We start from the raw sequence: 17,096 nt of genomic DNA, 5'->3' as shown, positions 1-17,096 counted from the left end.
AAGTAAATACATGAAATTCACAGCTATAAAAATGGTTAATAGAAAAATAACTTTGAATATTGGCTATTACAGTTTTTTTGTAAATAATCTAGGTAAACTATTAAATTCATCAGGTAAATGTAATGGAATAAATGCTTGTAAACTAACTTGTCATAATTTAGGATCTAATGTTATTAATTGATATTAAGTATCTGGGCAATTTCCAATTTAAGAATTACAGGAAAACTTTTTTTTAAATGTTCTTATTAAAGGTAAAATACCTTTGTCTAATTCAAAGCTTATTTAAGGGTTATGTATGAAATAAGGCAAAGGAATCAGGAAATAAGAGCTGTAAAGAAAGATATAAAGAGGCATGTTTAGTTAAAAAAAGAGGTGAGAAAGGAAAGTAATTTTATATAAGAAAGAATCTTGTGTGGTGAATTTTTGCCCTAAAATACAATAACTGGATTGTTCAAGAAAGAGATATTTAGGGTAAAACAAAAAGTCTAACTTCTGTGAATGGTCTATGTAAGTCATAATAAGGTTAGTAAAATGAATTTTTAAGGGGTGGTATAATTCAGTTGGCTATAATTAAAAGGAAATCATAATAATCTTTATAGAGATGTGTCTTTAATATTTAAAAAACACACAAATACAAAACTAAATAATTGATTAAAATGAGGTTTTATTACAAATATTGACTTATTTTTAATGCAAGATATTTTTAAATTTTTAAATTCTATAATCTGTTTTTTTAACATTCTTCAGATTGATATCTTAAAAGTGCCAAGCTTTATCTTTTGAAAAGACCTTGAATGATGGCCCTCTCCTCCACCTTTTGTTGGCTCCTGTAACTTTTACTAATTATCTGCAGTAAGGGAGAAAAATTGTTTCTAAAAACAGGCAAATAATGTATCCTTTGAACATGTATTTTATTCTGCATGCCTGTTATCTCTCTATCTTTATATGTGTCATGTAGAGGTGATATTTCACTACAAAACTGCATGAAAAAGTTCTAATCACTTAACTTACAAAAATGTAAATGCTTACCAGATTAGTAAAAGCTAGCTCAGATGCCTTTTTATTTACATAACTTTGGTAATCTTTGGTAAAAATTAATTTGGTAAATTTAACCTCAAAATTGTCCAGTAGTTTAAAAACCTGAAGTCATGTTTAAATACTCGTTTTTTTTTCCCACAGAAATTTGGGTTACGAAAAAGTTAAAATAGTAAAAGCATGAAATCTGCCTTTGTTAGGATTTTATAAACACAAGGATGTCAATTCTCAAAAAATGTGTTACTTTTTGGTTAAGAAACTATTTAAGAGTTGCTTTATAAATGAAGCAAAATTATACAGCTAAAATGAAGAAAATTATACAGATAAAATGAAATAAATGTAAAAAAACAAAAGCCAGGGCATCAAAAGTTAACTCTGAGCCCTGTGGTTACCAAGAAAATAGTTGATATGGGAGAATAGTAAAACCAAGTAACCATTAAAAACCAGAGGGTGTAATGCAAAGGAATTGTTACAGTTTATAGATTGGTGTCGTTCAGTTTCTTTAAAAATGTTGGATTGTAAAAATAACCAGTTTAAGGACAAAATTCTTTATTTTAAATGCTAGAGAATTTAGGAGCTTGCTTGGATTAATGCAGGACCCACAGCTCATTACTGAACGATTACTGAGTATATGTGATCCAAATGCACAGGGTATTATTCCTGAGAAAGCAATCAGCCTAGTGGACCAGATAATGCCATTATAAGGTCTGTTTGCCTTGAGAGGGGGACTGCCCAACTTTCCCTATAAAATACCACGTGAAATACCCCAGATGAAGCAGTTAATATGTTTCATATGCAAGCCATGTGGGACTAGCTTTATGATAACTGAGATATCCTCCCACCAAATATGTTCATTACCCAGGTCATGGTAAATTTGGGGGTTAAGAGTGCCCCTTTTCCATGGGTGCCCCTCCCACAGAATCATAGGTCTGTTTAAGAAGCCTTATCAAGTCTGCTGTCCCTCATAAGTCTTACAGATGCATCTCCCTGATGGGAACCAAAACCCTTTTCGCCAGAAAAGGTAAAATTGTCTAGGGCAAAAAAAGGCTTCCTGGGACCAGAACATAAAAACATAAAGGTTAATAGAATTATAAAATGTAATGTTTAAACACGCTTTATGTAAGGTAGTTGTAACCCCATTTACCTAAATGTCTTATTAAATTGGGTGCTATATCTAACTGGGGGATGTTTTCCCCTTTCTAGTACTATAAAACTGAAGATATGTCAATCTGCTCATGTAAATCCTCCACTGCATAGCCTTTTGTGTAATGCATTTATCGGGGCTGATAGCAAAAACTATGAGTACTTTTAAATAACACCGACTGAGCTAGAGAAGTTCTACTTGAGGAGGCATTTACTGCCTTGCTATGAAATATTAACTGAAGCTACCCCTATACTAATGGAAAAAATGTTTCCCAAAGAGTTCCATGATAAAATAAAAAATGGTTTACATACATCTTGCTACCTAATAAGCAGAGAGCCTTTTTCCTAGGACTAATTGTGAGAAGCTGCTAAACTCTATTTGTCTATCTGTTTGGTTTGTAAATAACATTTCCAATGTAAACAAACATCTTGTCTTAAAAGCTGCTGCCCTGGTTAAAGGAGGGTCAGGAAAATCTTTTTCTTTTAAGTTGTTTGGGTGAAGTATGTTTTTGCAAGCAAATTTACCTTTCTGAGTTCTCCAAAATTTAGATTGTAATTTTATAACAGTACAGTTGTCTGCATGAGTTCAATAATAGTTAAAAAATAATTGTTGTAAGGGAAGAGCATGACACTTAATACTAGATTTCAGCCCTAACATTTTAAGTGCAGATTAAATCATTATTTCTTGGCTACAATTATCCTCTAGAAGGTACCAGATTATAATTTTTCTTTATATTTTTAGTTGGTGCTCTAATGGAATAGGTTTCTTTTTCTGTTCTAACATATGAATTACTCTTATAAGTGTCAAACTATAAATGTTATTTATCTTCCTTGTTTTACTTCCAAGGAAACCAAAATCATGGTATTCTGAAGACCAGAGATATGAATCTCCCCCATTTGGCATCCTCTGGCCCTGGATCTGTTTCACTGCTAATGCTCTGCAGCCAAAACTATACAAGCTGCCTCCCTCTAGGCCCAGGTACTATCGTGGAAGAGGTGGGTGCATAAAATTGTAAAGGCCATTTTGAGGGATAAAATTAGGTCAAGATCAAACCCTCCAAATCCAAAAGGTGGTGAAAAATGCCTAAACAGCTGGTAAAACAAGTTTAGTTGCCTTCTAAATTATTATGTGTCACTTTTGCATCCACCCCAACCGTAAACATTTTCTGCTTACTATAAAATTAAAGGAAAATATTTCCTAACAGGATAAAATACCTTGTAACAAAGCCTCCTGGGTATAATACTCCCAATTATGAGTTGTGGAGATAAATCTATCTATCTATATTTTTATTTTTTCAGAACAATGTTTATGTTGTGTATAGCTAATTGCTATAAGTCTGTGACAGAAATGAAGCTTACAATAGCTCAACACATAAAAGTTAAAAATAAGTCAGTCTTGCAGCTTTGCCTTTTGGTTGTATTGTTGGCTTTATTTATTGAGTTATTTATTTTTTGAGGGATAAACAGTCTTTATTGGGTTCAGAGCAGGAGTCCGTAGGTCTTGAGGACCTCTGTGTATTTGTCAATGTTCTTTTCCACGTTCTTTTCAGCCTGTTTCCGTAGCCTCATGAGCTGTTTCTTTTTCCCATTAGTGGATCTTGGCCTTCTCCTTCCTCTTCTCCTCCAGGGTGGCTGTGACTGTCTGGCACTTCCAGCCAACCTCATGAGCGAGGTGCCCCAGGTAGATAAACTTTCTTGTAAGCTTCAGACGCATGACCTTGAGGGCAGCAGGAACCACCATCGGCTTTTTCTTGTCATAGGGCGGTGGGATGCCGTCAAACACCTTGAGGCAGTCCAGGGAGGCCAGGCCTCCTTGGTCTTGTGAGGCAGCATGCCTCGCAGTCCGCTGGAAGATGCGGCTGGAGGCCAGGAAGTGGTGGGGGCCAGGAAGTGGTAAGTGCTTCGGGAAGGGTTGCTGTTCATCCCTTTGTGGAGGAAGGCCAGGTACTTCAACTTGTTTCTGTAGACATTGCCAGAAATGTTAATGCCCCTGCAGTGTATGACCCACACCTTCTAGCCTGCTTAGCCACCATGGCAGTCAGGAAGCCCAGGAGATGGCTTCGACCATCGAGCTCCAGGACCTGCCCCTCCACCATATTTGGCAGCCACCAGGGAAAGGAGTTCCCTGTTTTTAGATGAAACAGGGAAGGGTGTGGGGCCCCCTCACCCCTGAGGTACCTCTGCCAGATTTCCCTGGAACCCTGTTTGAAAACCACAGATCAAGTTCAATCCTCATTGTCCATATGAGTAAATGGAAGCCAAAAGAATTGAAAGGACCAAGACAACCTTGTGCAGAGGGAGCAGCAGGATTAGGACTTCACTCGCCTAATTCTTGGGGTTCTGCTCTTTCCTGCTTCCTACTCTGCTATGAAGAACAGAGCCAGGGTGTGAAGTTACAGGGGCTGTGCAGGGTCTGGCCCAGGGCTGTAGGGGACCACTTTCCACAAGAAGCCAGTAGCCAGATATGGTGGCTCACACCTGTAATCCCAGCATTTTGGGAGGCCAAAGAAGGTGGAAGGCTTGAGCCCAGGAGTTCCAGACCTGCCTGAACAATGTGGAAAAACCCTGTCCCTACAAAAAATACAAAAACAATTAGCCAAGTGTGGTGGCACACACCTGCAGTCCCAGCCACTTGGGAGGCTGAGGTAGGAGGCTGTAATGGGCCGTGATTGCACCACTGCAATTGGGCAGCATATGAATGAAGTATACTTGCCAATCTTGCCTGGGTACCTGGCCCCAGGCTTGGTGGGTAGGAAAAGTCAGTGGCTGGAGGGAGCCCGTGGGTGACACTGAGTGGCAGATAGAGCAGGACTGGGTAATTTCTTTAACATGGCTGGAAAGGTGAGGACAAGTGAGAATAGGGTGGAGAAGTTGCAAGAGAGGTTTGTAGCCAACATGGAAAGAGTTGTGGAGGCTTTGGAGGTGAGGAAGGCTTTGAGAGTGAGGAAGAATGAAGTGCCTTCCTTGACACCATGGTCCTTGCTTTTGAAGGTTTTGGGCTCAGAAGTCCTCCTTTTCTTCTGAGGAATAGAGAGGAAAGAACAAGGACAGGGACAGAAACTGGCCTTGCATGGGTTGTAGGGCTACTTGTTTGGCTACCTGATCTGCTAGTGCATTTCCAGCCAATATAGTATTGTCTGGGGTTTGGTGGCCCCTGCAATGAATGATGGCAACTTTCTGTGGGTGCCTGGCAACTTCAAGGAGTTTATGACAGGAGTGTTTTTTGCAGTTAGAAAACCCCGTTCTTTCCAGATGGACAAGTGTGAGTGTACTATGTGGAACACATAATGAGAATTTCAATATATGCTGATCTGTTGTTTGGCTGCTAGAGTGAGAGCTCAAGTGAGAGCGATGAGTTCAGCTTTTTGGGAGGTGGTGCCTAGGAGGAGCAGCTTGGCTTCAATAGTGCTGGGGGTGACACTGTAGCATAGCCAGCATGTCGGCATTCTTTATGTAGGAAGGAGCTGCCATCTACAAACCAAGTAAAGGAGGCACCTGGAAGGGATTGGTCTGTTAGGTTTGGAAAAGGTATAAGAAAGGTTTGAACAGTGTTCACACAGAAGCATATAGGGTCTTGGGCAGTTGTAGCTTCAGGTAAGATTATGGCCAGGTTAGATGGGAGCTGATTAGCATGGTGATGTGGGGAGTTTCTATGAATAGAGCATACAGTTGGAGGAGCTGTGGGGCAGAGATGAGACTTAGTACACTGTGGTGAGCTAGCACATGTCTTTGATGTTAAAGGTTGAATAAACAGTTAGGTTGGCATGAAGAGATAGTTTTAGGCTTTCAAGGGTGAGGACAGCAGCTGCTGCCAATGCTTGGAGGCAGGCAGGCCATCCAAGAACTGTAGCATTGAGCTGTTTGGAGAGGTAGACAGCAACCTGGAGGGTGGATCCCTTAGACTGGGTTAGAACACCTAGTGCATCTCCATGCCATTCATCAGTATAAAGGGAGGAAGGTTTGGTGAGGTCTGGGAGAGTGAGGACAGGGGCTGAGGTGAGAGCCTTATGGAGTAGATGAAAAGGTTGGGTAAATAGGCTGTGCAGGGTTTAAAGGCTCCTCAAGAGGGCCTTTAGTGGCTTGGTATAATGGTTTGGCAAGTAGAGTGAAGGAGGGGACCCAGAGCCTAAAATATCCTGCTAGTGCTAGAAAAGAGAGAATTTCTTGCTTAGTCTGCAGAGGCGGGAGGGACTGGAGGAGGGATATGTGGTCAGTTGTGAGCCCTCGGGTTCGTGGGGTAAGTGCTAGGCCTAGATAGGTGACCAAAGGGGTGCATATTTCTGCCTTTTTAAGGGAGACCCAATACCCCCGCTCTGCCATGAAATTTAAAAGAGAGATAGTATGGGTGTTGCAGTCTTTTTGAGAGGGCTACATAGGAGCAGGTCATCAACATACTGAAGGAGAGTGGACGGTTTTAGGGGTAAGGTATGGAGGTCATGAGCAAGGGCCTGTCTGAAAAGGTGGGGGCTGTTTCTAAAACCTTGAGGCACTACGCACCAGGTGAACTGACATGAAAGGTTGGTGTGGGGTTTTCCCACATAAAGGCAAAGAGGTTTTGGGAATCAGCATGTAAAGGAATGTGAAAAAAGTATCCTTTAGGTTTAGAACAGAAAAATGGGTGGTATCGGAGGGAATTGCAGAAAGTAAAGTATATGGGTTAGGAACTACTGGACATACAGGGAGTACAGCTTGGTTAATGATCCTGAGGTCCTGTATTAAAGGATAAGTTCCACAGGGCTTTTTAACAGGTAGAACTGGTGTGTTAAAAGGGGAGTTTGTTGGGTGGAGTAGGTGACTGGTGAGGAGGTAAGAAATGATAGGCTTTAGGCCTACAGGAACTGCTTAGGGGATTGGATACTGCTTCTGTGATAGGAACTGGGTGGGCCCTTTTTCTTTTTTTTTTTTTTTTTGAGATGGAGTCTCACTCTGTTGCCCAGGCTGGAGTGCAGTGGCATGATCTCGGCTCACTGCAAGTTCAGCCTCCCAGATTCACGTCATTCTCCTGCCTCAGTTTCCTGAGTAGCTGGGACTACAGGTGCCTGCCACCATGCCTGGCTAATTTTTTATATTTTTTTAGTAGAGACAGGGTTTCACCGTGTTAGCCAGGATGGTCTTGATCTCCTGACTTCGTAATCTGCCCGCCTTGGCCTCCCAAAGTGCTGGGATTACAGGCTTGAGCCACCGTGCCTGGCCTGGGTGGGCTCTTTAAGGGTAATGCAGATGGGGGTGTAGTGTTCTGCGACTGAGGGTGTGGAAGTATCCCAAACAGTGGGGTTAACTACAGATGGGGGATAAGGAAAGGTTGCATGTTTTAGGGTGGGAGGTTAAAGGAGTAGAAGAAAGCTAGAAGTACCAGAGGGGTCTGGGTGGATGCGTTGGGTACTATGGGGAATGTAGAAGTGGACAGTAGTGTGGAGTTTTGAAAGGTTGTCTTTACCTAGGAGTGGAGTTGGGCATGACAACAGGACTAAAAAAGAGTGAGTGAAGGAAAAAGTGTGCAGGCAGCAGAAAAGTGGAGGGGGGTGCTCGGGGTTTGGAGACTGGTCCATCAATTCCCACAACAGAGACTTGGGAGGACTGGGTGGGTTCTGAAAAATTAGGTAAAGCAGAGTAGGTTGCCCCGGTATTAATTAAAAAAACATATGGGCCTACCTGCCACCAGCAGGATTACCCTTGACTCAAATGAAGAGATGGCAGTTGCTGGGGCTTCCATTCCAGGGCACCGTCAGTCTTCAGCAGCAAGGCTGATGAGATCCGAGTAGGAGGTTTTGGCCCGCTCAGGAAGAGATGGGGGTGGTCCTTGTGGGGGCTGCTCACAGTCTGACTTCCAGTGGGGTTCTCTGCAGAGGGGGCACAGCCTGGTGGGCTTACCTGAGTTTGGGCATTGTCTGGATCAGTGGCCTTCATTGCTGCACTTGAAACAGGCACCAGGTGGGGATGGATTGCTAGGAGGCTTCCGTGTGGAGTTGCGGCCCCATGGGCCTGCAGGGCCCCTGATAACAGAGGCAAGCGTTTGAATGTCTGCCTGTTTTTGCCTTTTACTTTCCTCATCACTATTATTAAAGACTTTGAAGGCTAAATTAAGAAGGTCTCGTTGTCGGGTTTGAGGGCCGTCGTCAAGCTTCTGAAGCTGGCGCTGAATATCAGGGGTGGATTGGGAGATGAACCAAATGTTTAAGATAGTTGTTCCTTCTGGGCTAGCTGGGTCTAGGTTGGTATACTTTCTCATGGCTTCAGTTAAATGAGAGAGAAAAAGGGCTGGGTTTTTGACAGGACCTTGGGTGATTTCTGAAAGTTTTTCATAGTTGACTGCTTTATGGGCACCCTTTCTGAGTCCTGCAAGGAGACACACAATCATGTGGTCTCGATGGTGGCATCCAGGGGCTCCGTCTTGATAATCCCAGTGGGGGTCCTGGTTGGAGACTGGCTCTGCACCAGTAGGCTGGGCAGGAGCTTGATGAAGAATTGTATCAGCATGTGCCTGAACTAGGGTCCAGATACAGTCCAGGTCTTCTGGGGTGAGGGTGGAAGAGAGGATAACATAGAGGTCATGCCAGGTTAGTTCATAAGACTGGGTAAAGTACTGAAACTCTCTAATATAAGAGGTAGAGTCTTCTGGTAATGAACAAAAGTCCTTTGTTAATTTGAGAGCGGTCAGTGAGGGAGAAGGGAACATGAACTCTAACAATACTTTCAGTTTCTGCTACTTCCCAAAGGGAGCACTCTAGCGCAGGCACTGAATAAGGGTGGGGCCTGGGCCAAAGATGGTGCCTGAGTGAGTATGTGTGGGAGAAAAGGAAGAATCTGGACGTGTTTCCTGCTGAGGGTTTGAAGGGGGAAGTGGGGTTGAGTTAACAGGCAGTGGAGCATAGATAGGGGTGTAAGGTGGTGGGATGGGTTTACAAGCCTCAGGAGAGGGCGATGGGGGAGAAGAATGGGTACAGGCAATACTAGAATTGTCCTGAGGCGGGGATGGTGTAGAAAAAAGAAGTGAATACTGCTGGCTGGGAAGATGGCAACTGGGAAGATGGCAGCTGAGAATATGGCAGCTGAGAAGATAAAGAGGAGGTTGGTGGGGGGTTAAAGAAGACGGTTGAGAGGGAGAGGTAGGGGTTGGGAGGGGTGGGCAGCAGTCTGCTGGATGGATGGAGGAAAAGAGGTAGGGTCGGGAGGAGAAAGGTGATCTGGGCAGCGAGAATGGAGGAGAAAGATTTGAACAGGTGAGCAAGAATTGCAGAGGTCAGGTTGTGATCTGAGTGCAAAAAGGCCCGGACCTAAGGAAGTTCTCCCCATTTCTCCAGTTGTCATCAATAATTGCTTAAATCAGTTAAAATTGTAAAGTTGGATGTTCCATTTGTGGGCCATTTGGACCCATTATCCAATTCGTTTTGTGCCCAGACTGAATTGCATAAAAAGACAAGGCGCTTAGGGCAGATATCTTGCTTAAGGCCCAAGGTTTGTAGGTATTTTTATGAGGCAGCCTAGAGGGCTATCCTTTGGAATGGAAGACTGTGAATTTCCCACAATGGAGGGTAGGTTTGGGACAACAGGGAAAAGGAGACCATCTTGGATGGCCTGAGGGAGACAATAAAAGGAGCAATTGTCCTTGCTGCCTTTTTCATTCCCGGAATGGGATCAAATGGCTTAGAGGTGTCTCCCTAAAACCAGATGATCAGTGAGTACCTGGCACATGCCGGCACCTTCTTGGACCAATGCTGGATTTTTCAGACTGGAGAAACCAAAAGAGGCCATGTGGATTTCTTCCTGTTTACTGGGCTCCCAGGGAAACTTACCAGTAGGCGAGATCAGTGACCAATGTGCATGCACAGAGAGGCGACTGGAGGCTGAGGAGCTTCCTTTGTCTGGCTGCTGTGGCCTGCTCTCTGGGGTGGAGGGGTAGGTTCACGGGGTACATGGACTGGAGTCCCTTCTGGGTTTCGGCACCAGACACAAGGCTCTTGTATCGGTTCAAACTCCAAGAGCACGCCAACAAACAACACAAGGCGGTGTGGAGGAACACACTGTTTTAATGAGTGCCTGGGTGCAGGCGGGCTGAGGCCTAAAATAGCGTCACCCCCAAGTGAGGACGGGATAGGGGTTTTATAGTCTCCTGTAAACAGGAAGTGTCTCAGTCTGATGTAACTGTTACGCAGTACCCGGACGGCCTCTCTGTTGGTCTTCATGGAGTCTTCTGGCCAGCTCTCTTCCTGCTTTTGCTATCTTGCTGACACTGCTGGTGCAAGTGGTCTTGCGCCTTGGGACTGGGCCTGAAAAGGGAAGAGTTATTCATTCCCTTAAGCTTTCAGGCCCCGGGGAGAACGTTTCACTAGCTAGAAAGAGCCTGAAGGAAATCTGGTTTCAGCATAAACATGATGATGGATTTCACAGTGCCACAGTATTGTCAGCTTTTTTAAACTTTACTTAAAATAACAATTTTCAGAAGTAATGAATGCCTGTCTACATCCATTCTTATCTAGCCTAGAACAATTAACTGGCTATAAATCTTTTGACTCTTAAGGCCCTCCGCCATAGGGAGTCCTGCCAAGAAAAAAAATGGCACTTTAGAATTATATGACCTTTCATGTGACAAAATCTTTTATCTCCCAAATACCAGTGTATGATGCAATACAAAAGTGGGGGTGGGGAATAGATTTGTCTACTGTTAACAAGTCTATAACAATTTAGACACCAAGGACCAGGAGTTTCTTGCATTTAATTTATACCCTCCTCAGGATGCTATGCCTATGGAGATAAACTGGCCAGAGAAGAGATTAAATTTATTAAATTCTAATTTAATGTTGGTCCCACAATTTCCAAATAAGATTTATTGTAGGGTTCCAATAACCCTTAATAAGGAAGGTAAACAAATTGTGGGTCTGATCAAAGAATATGATGATGCATGCAGGGTTTTCTTCCTGGTGATTGGGTTGTTAATTGCCCTCTGATTCTACCTATAACCTTGGATGCCCAAATCTTCACTATCTTTATGATAGACATTTTCTTGTAAATGTTATGCCAAATACAGCAGAAGAAAAGGCACAATTAAAGACCCAGGTCATGATAGCTCAGAAAATAGATCTGATCCAGGAATTTTTTTTTTTTTTTTTTGGCTAAACCATAAGTCTGACTCCATTTTACCCCTTAAAGAATTGGCTATTACATCAGTCAGGCTGTGTCCTCCCCCCATTTTCAAATCGCTAATACTTAAAACTATTACTGTCAAATCAGAGGACTCCAGGAACAAGACTTCCTAGCACTGTGGGACCCTGCCAGATGGCCAAATCAGACACCTCTAGGAATGAGCCTTCCTAGCGCTGTGGGACCTGCTGCTGTTTGTTGGCCTGCACATGCATTCTATGGAATGCCTTTTAGCCAAGAGTGGGGACTGAGGACTAAGCTCTGATTTTTTATTTTAATCTTGCCCAAATTAGACCCCTATCTAAGGGGTCTGGGGAGTCATGCCCTACAGACTGTAAATTCTTGTCAGATGGGTTTTATTTAACCCTGTACGTGGTGACTTACTTTCCAGTCTGACTCTGGCATAACAAGAAAGAAAATCAAAATGTTTTATCCCAAAATATATTTCCTTGCCATACTTTGAAATTGCCCTGCAAAGTCTCTTGTGGGAAAAACCCACATTCTATAGAGAATCCCATTTTCCTTTTGTTTTCCTTCCTTCCTTTACAGATCAAGGAGATAATCAACTAAGAGCCAGGGACGCTTTTAGGTCAGATAAGAAATATTTTACAACCTGCTCTCTCTGAAGTCTGCTGTCTGAGAGCTTCCTCTGCACAATAAAACTTATTCTCCATAATCCTTGATCTGAACCCGAACACTTCCTTTCTACTGATTTCAGGTCTTCAGATAAACTCAACCAATTGTCAGCCAGAACATGTTTAAATTTACCTATAGCCTGGAAGCCCCACTTTGAGTTGTCCCGCCTTTCTGAACCAAATCAATGTGTTTCTTAGATGTATTTGATTGATGTCTTATGCCTCCCTAAAATATATAAAATCAAGCTGTATGCCAACCAGCTTGGGCACATGTTTGCAAGACCTGAGAGCTGTGTCATGGGCCATGGTCACTCATATTTAGCTAAGAATGAATCTCTTAAAATATCTTACAGAGTTTGACTCTTTTCATTGACAGCTTCAACTGTGGACTTCACGTGTCTGTTTTTAGTCCCAGTGCCTTTGATATTCAAGAAGAATTTGTCCTCAACAGGATAAAGTGTATTTCCTTAAAATATACAGTTGCATCAACTGATTTGTTGTAACAAATAAAAATTTGTATTTTTATTACTTCTGTAGTCCAGACTACTTATAAACTTTCATTAATCAGCAGTTTGTCCTTAGTTCAAATATTTCATAATTTAAAAACCATAAATCGCTTTGGAGTGTACTCTCATCTGTGTGCTTACAACATTTTGAAATATTGATAATGTATACTTGAAGATGGTTTTGATCATTATAAACTTAGTTCCATTCATCTAGTTACAATACATACAGCTATGATAGCCATAAATATATCAATACAAAGAGAATGAAAGGCAATATTGGTTAAATACAGATAAAAATGCCAATGAAAACTTGCATGCCAGGAGGTCATTTGAGGGTGATTTTTACATAAATCTTTGGCTTGGGCTTGTTAGTGGGCTAGGTTGTAATGGAAGCATGTTGCTCAAGTGGCATGGAAAGCTCGCGAGAGAATAGCTTAGGAATGGAGAGGTTAAATGACAAATAGAAATCATTCACCTATTGAGTTTTATCATGTACAAAAGGCAACATTTTAAAATATATGACTTTTATTACATTTGCTAAGTAGGAATAACTTATTTCTCCACTATGTTGCATTACTATATCTGCATCATCCTCTTTTTTTGCATGCAGAGAAATGCTGGGGAAGTAGCAGGAAAGAGGCCCTGGCCTCCATAATCACTGTTCATGGGAGGGAGAAAAGGAGAAAAAGAGGGAAGAGAAATTTCACAGATAACCATAATTTCTCTACCATATCACTGAGAAAATAGTTTATTTCCAGTAACATTGACATAAAAAGAGAATAAACTCATACATTGCTGATAACTTGGAGCTGGCAAGAAAGCTTACACAGGCTTTTTCTAATCATGTAGTAATATCATGTTAGGTGGCAGATCCTTTAATTGCCTTAATAATTTGTGATCCCAGTGGTTAGATATACTTTGTAGATGTGAGATGCATAAAAACATATTTTGTTATCACACAACATTTTGAGTTTGCTTTTTCCATAGAACCTGAATGCTTTTATCTGTCTTCTGTGTCTTAGAGATGAGTAAAAACAAAAAAAAAATCCACTACTTTTATAGTACTTTGTCCTCTGTTCTCTGTTTTACATCCACTTTTTTATAGCTTTTTTTTTTTTAACTCTTCAGAAGAGATTTCAAACTTTTCTTCACAAGAGATTTCAAATTAAGACTGCTATTATTTTTTTGAGGCACTTTCTGAAGACCCCTCTCTCCCCACCAGTTTGTGTTCGGTACACTGTTGGTGCCGTGAGGATTTAATCAAATTAAAATATGTGTTTCCTACCGGGGTCAACCATAGCCTCTGAAGATTCTTTGTGCAAATTTGACAAAGGCACCCCTTCCCTGGCAGTTACAGCTCTGTACAAGGGTATGAAGCCTGGAGAGCAGAGTACAGACTAGATTTCAGACCCTGCTTAGATGTTAGCTGGGTGCTTAACTGGAGGAAAAAAAAAAACAATTTGTAACACCATATGTCTAACATGAGACAAAGGGAAGATCTGATCCAGGTACGCAGGATTCCAGGTGGCAGAGGCTCTCTCACTGTGGCACGAGCCTACCTAGAATAGTCTTAGTGAGTGTCAAGGAAGGGGAGAAGAGACAGAGGGGTAAAGAGCCAGCCATGCTTTGGCCTTCTACCCACAGATCATTGGCAGGACTAGCTACATGGCCTTGCCTAACTCCAAAGGGGCTGAGAAATTCAGGAGAACAAACAGAACATTTTGTGGGCACTATTATCTCTATCAAAGCTACAATCTTTGAGGGATATATTTTTAGATATTTTTATCTCTAGAGTACTTAGCATAGTGCTCTATACACAGAAACCACTCAAAATATTCATTATACTGAATTCTTTAAGTTGTTTGACTCAACCCATTTTGCTTTTTTTTTGCATGCTGTTTGCCTACTTTAAAAGGAAAACTGGTTTTTTGAAAGCCTCTTACTTCTCTATTGGATCTATTGCAGAAAGGTGACACACAAAGCGATGCACGTTGATAAATTTCCCTTTGGGACTGTCTAGAAGCTGTGACAGAAAAGAATAAAGTAGAAAAAGAGAAATAAGACCTCTTACTTACCTCTCTGTATTAGAAACAAATGCTTTAAAATAAAACTGAAAACAAAGATGAGGAAGGAGTAGGAACTGGTTCTCACCATGAGATACTGCTACTCATAAACATAGGAAGACTCTTCTCTTTGACAAAACATCTGTTTGCTGTTGTGTAGACATGTCCTCTCCGATGTGATCTACATTTAAAAGTATGTTATTACATATCGATCTATGACTAAAGGTTACACGTGGAATCTTGTGAAATTTACTGACGGCTTTATCACTGGGTAGAGCTTAAAATATTCGAGTCACTCTCAAGCTAAATCTTTGAAGCTGTGGGAAAGGAGCTGAAGTTGGAAACACACATGTGCTCTATCCACATCAGCAGAGGTATTTTGTGTAAAGTGCAGGAGTACTCACTCATCTAACTGTGAGAGAACTCATCTATGCCCACTCTGGATGGGATTGATATGGAAAGTGGAAGGAAATTAGGGAAGAAACAATATTTGATACCGTTGACAGCCCTTTGCCCCTTGGTCTTTGAGTTTCTTTTTTTTTTTCCTGTGACTTTAGTTCCTTCCTGCTTCTACTCTTCCCTCTCTAACCATTTTATTCCTCTTTTCCTGCCCTGGCTCCTAGACAGTCCTCAAGGAAATGTATCAACAGACATAGCTTTATGTGTCACCTTTCTGCAATAGGTGCAATCTATATTTGCAAGCAATAAATGTAGGACTCCAGTTTCCCAGTGCATAGCATCTAGGAAATTATCAACATAAATTTCAAAAGTTATAGGTCTGGTCTGGCTTTGACATTATCTGTCACTGGGGTTTGGGGGCAAATTATTTAACCTCTCTGAGTTTTGGTTTCCTTTTATATGAAATAAAAATAATAAATGCATCTTGCTTATACTTGCAGAGCTGTTGTGTAAGCAAAGAGTGAAAATGGTGAGAATAGACAATTTAATGTACAACCAGTCCTATAAAAAATACTCTAAATATTACTGAGAAAAAAAATCTGAAGCTATAGCCCTGGCAACTGTTTCTAGCATCAGTTCTGAATTTCCACCTATTTACTCAGTATCTGCCTCCACACTTGAAAGCTATCTTTAAACACCTTAACTTCAACATCTTCAGAAGCAAATTCTATCTCCCCATTTCCCATGTTATTTACCTTCCCCTTGTCACTCTCTCGAGCTTCCTCCATTCGTCCGTGTCATCACTACCCACCCATTTTTTTTTTCACCTGGAAGCCTGTCATCTATAACTCATCTCTCTACTGAACCCTCATACTTGCCTTATCCAATCAGTTTATAAATCTTGTTGGTATTTCCTCTAAAATGCTCCTGAGTCTATACACCATTTCATTCAGATTGCTACCATTCTTCTGTCCTGTTCAGATCCTAACCATTTTTCTTCTTCCTCCAGCCTGTCATCAGCATTTTACCTCTATATCAGTGATGATTCATTATGGGAAGAGATCAGTGGCTGCTCCTGGTACCTTCCCTTTGGCAGTGACTGTGGAGAAAATCTGTATATTAGATAGATCCGATACTTTAGTCTCTTCTGATCTGAACATGTGCCTCAGAGTCTATAGTCATATTATACTTCAGTCAACCAAAAAAAACCTGTTAAATAAAAATACAAAGGTATTTTTAAGCTCCTGGTACAGGAGTTTGGTGCATAATAAGCCTATTCGAGGAGGAAATGGGCTAGTATTTTTCCCTCTAGTGCAACTAACATTTTATCTGAAACCAAGGCGGGGATAGCTGCAAAGCTACAAGACTCTACTGGTGTCAATCGCTTCCATGTTAGTAATTTCAATGCATTACAATGGGGTTTTTGTTTACTTAAGTTCAGGCAATGGTCTCTGCATCCTAGGTCTTAAGCTGTTTTTCACTCATGATGTAAGCCTTGTTTTTCATTCATGATGTAAAAACTTTCTAACCAATTAAAGACAACTTCGGGTCTCACACATGCAAACTGAAGAGCTGTGCTTTCTTCTCCACGTGTTTCACATTAGACTAATTTGTTCATCAGTGAGAAACAAAGTGATAGATTGAGTTCCTGGCAGGGGCTAATCTAGAAATATCAAAGTATTGAAAGATTAATGCAACATCAAGACTCACGAGTCAACAAGATTCCTTTCACTTCAGAAACACTAATATACCACTATGGAAAATCCCCAGTGACATTCCAAGGAGTGGTGTACCTTTGTATTTCCAAAATGCTAGTTTTTCTACTTTCAGTTTGAGTGAATGACTACATAGGCACTGACTTTTTGAGTTTTATCTTACTACTGATGCTCAGCTAAATAGCCATTTCAGGGTTAAATTTGTCTTCTTCTTGAGATTGGTTCTGTTTTCTACCAAATAATATTATAAAAATCAGTTGCAGCTTCAAAACATCTTAGACCATTTATTCATTTACTTTCAATAAAAGCCTTTCCTCTTTATGAGCAATAAAGAGATGATAAAAATTAAAAGTAGAGGATATTTGCATAGCTCTTATCCTGTGCTAGTCATTGTTCTAAGCCCATTACATATGTTAACTTATTTAATTGTCACACTAACTCTACAAAGTAGATATCATTATT

At 41.2% G+C, this 17,096-nt stretch overlaps 2 pseudogenes; both read right to left on the bottom strand.

The window, feature by feature from the left end:
- Window positions 1–3,657: 3,657 nt before the first annotated feature.
- LOC100440193 (large ribosomal subunit protein uL13-like) lies at window positions 3,658–4,274 on the bottom strand (annotated as a pseudogene).
- A 3,571-nt stretch (window positions 4,275–7,845) lies between these two features.
- LOC129059665 (transcription factor NF-E4-like) lies at window positions 7,846–15,707 on the bottom strand (annotated as a pseudogene).
- Between the last annotated feature and the right edge of the window lie 1,389 nt (window positions 15,708–17,096).

This window comes from Pongo abelii, chromosome 4 (assembly GCF_028885655.2).
Source record: "Pongo abelii isolate AG06213 chromosome 4, NHGRI_mPonAbe1-v2.0_pri, whole genome shotgun sequence".
NCBI lineage: Eukaryota > Metazoa > Chordata > Mammalia > Primates > Hominidae > Pongo > Pongo abelii.
This window is presented reverse-complemented; position numbering and strand designations above follow the sequence as displayed.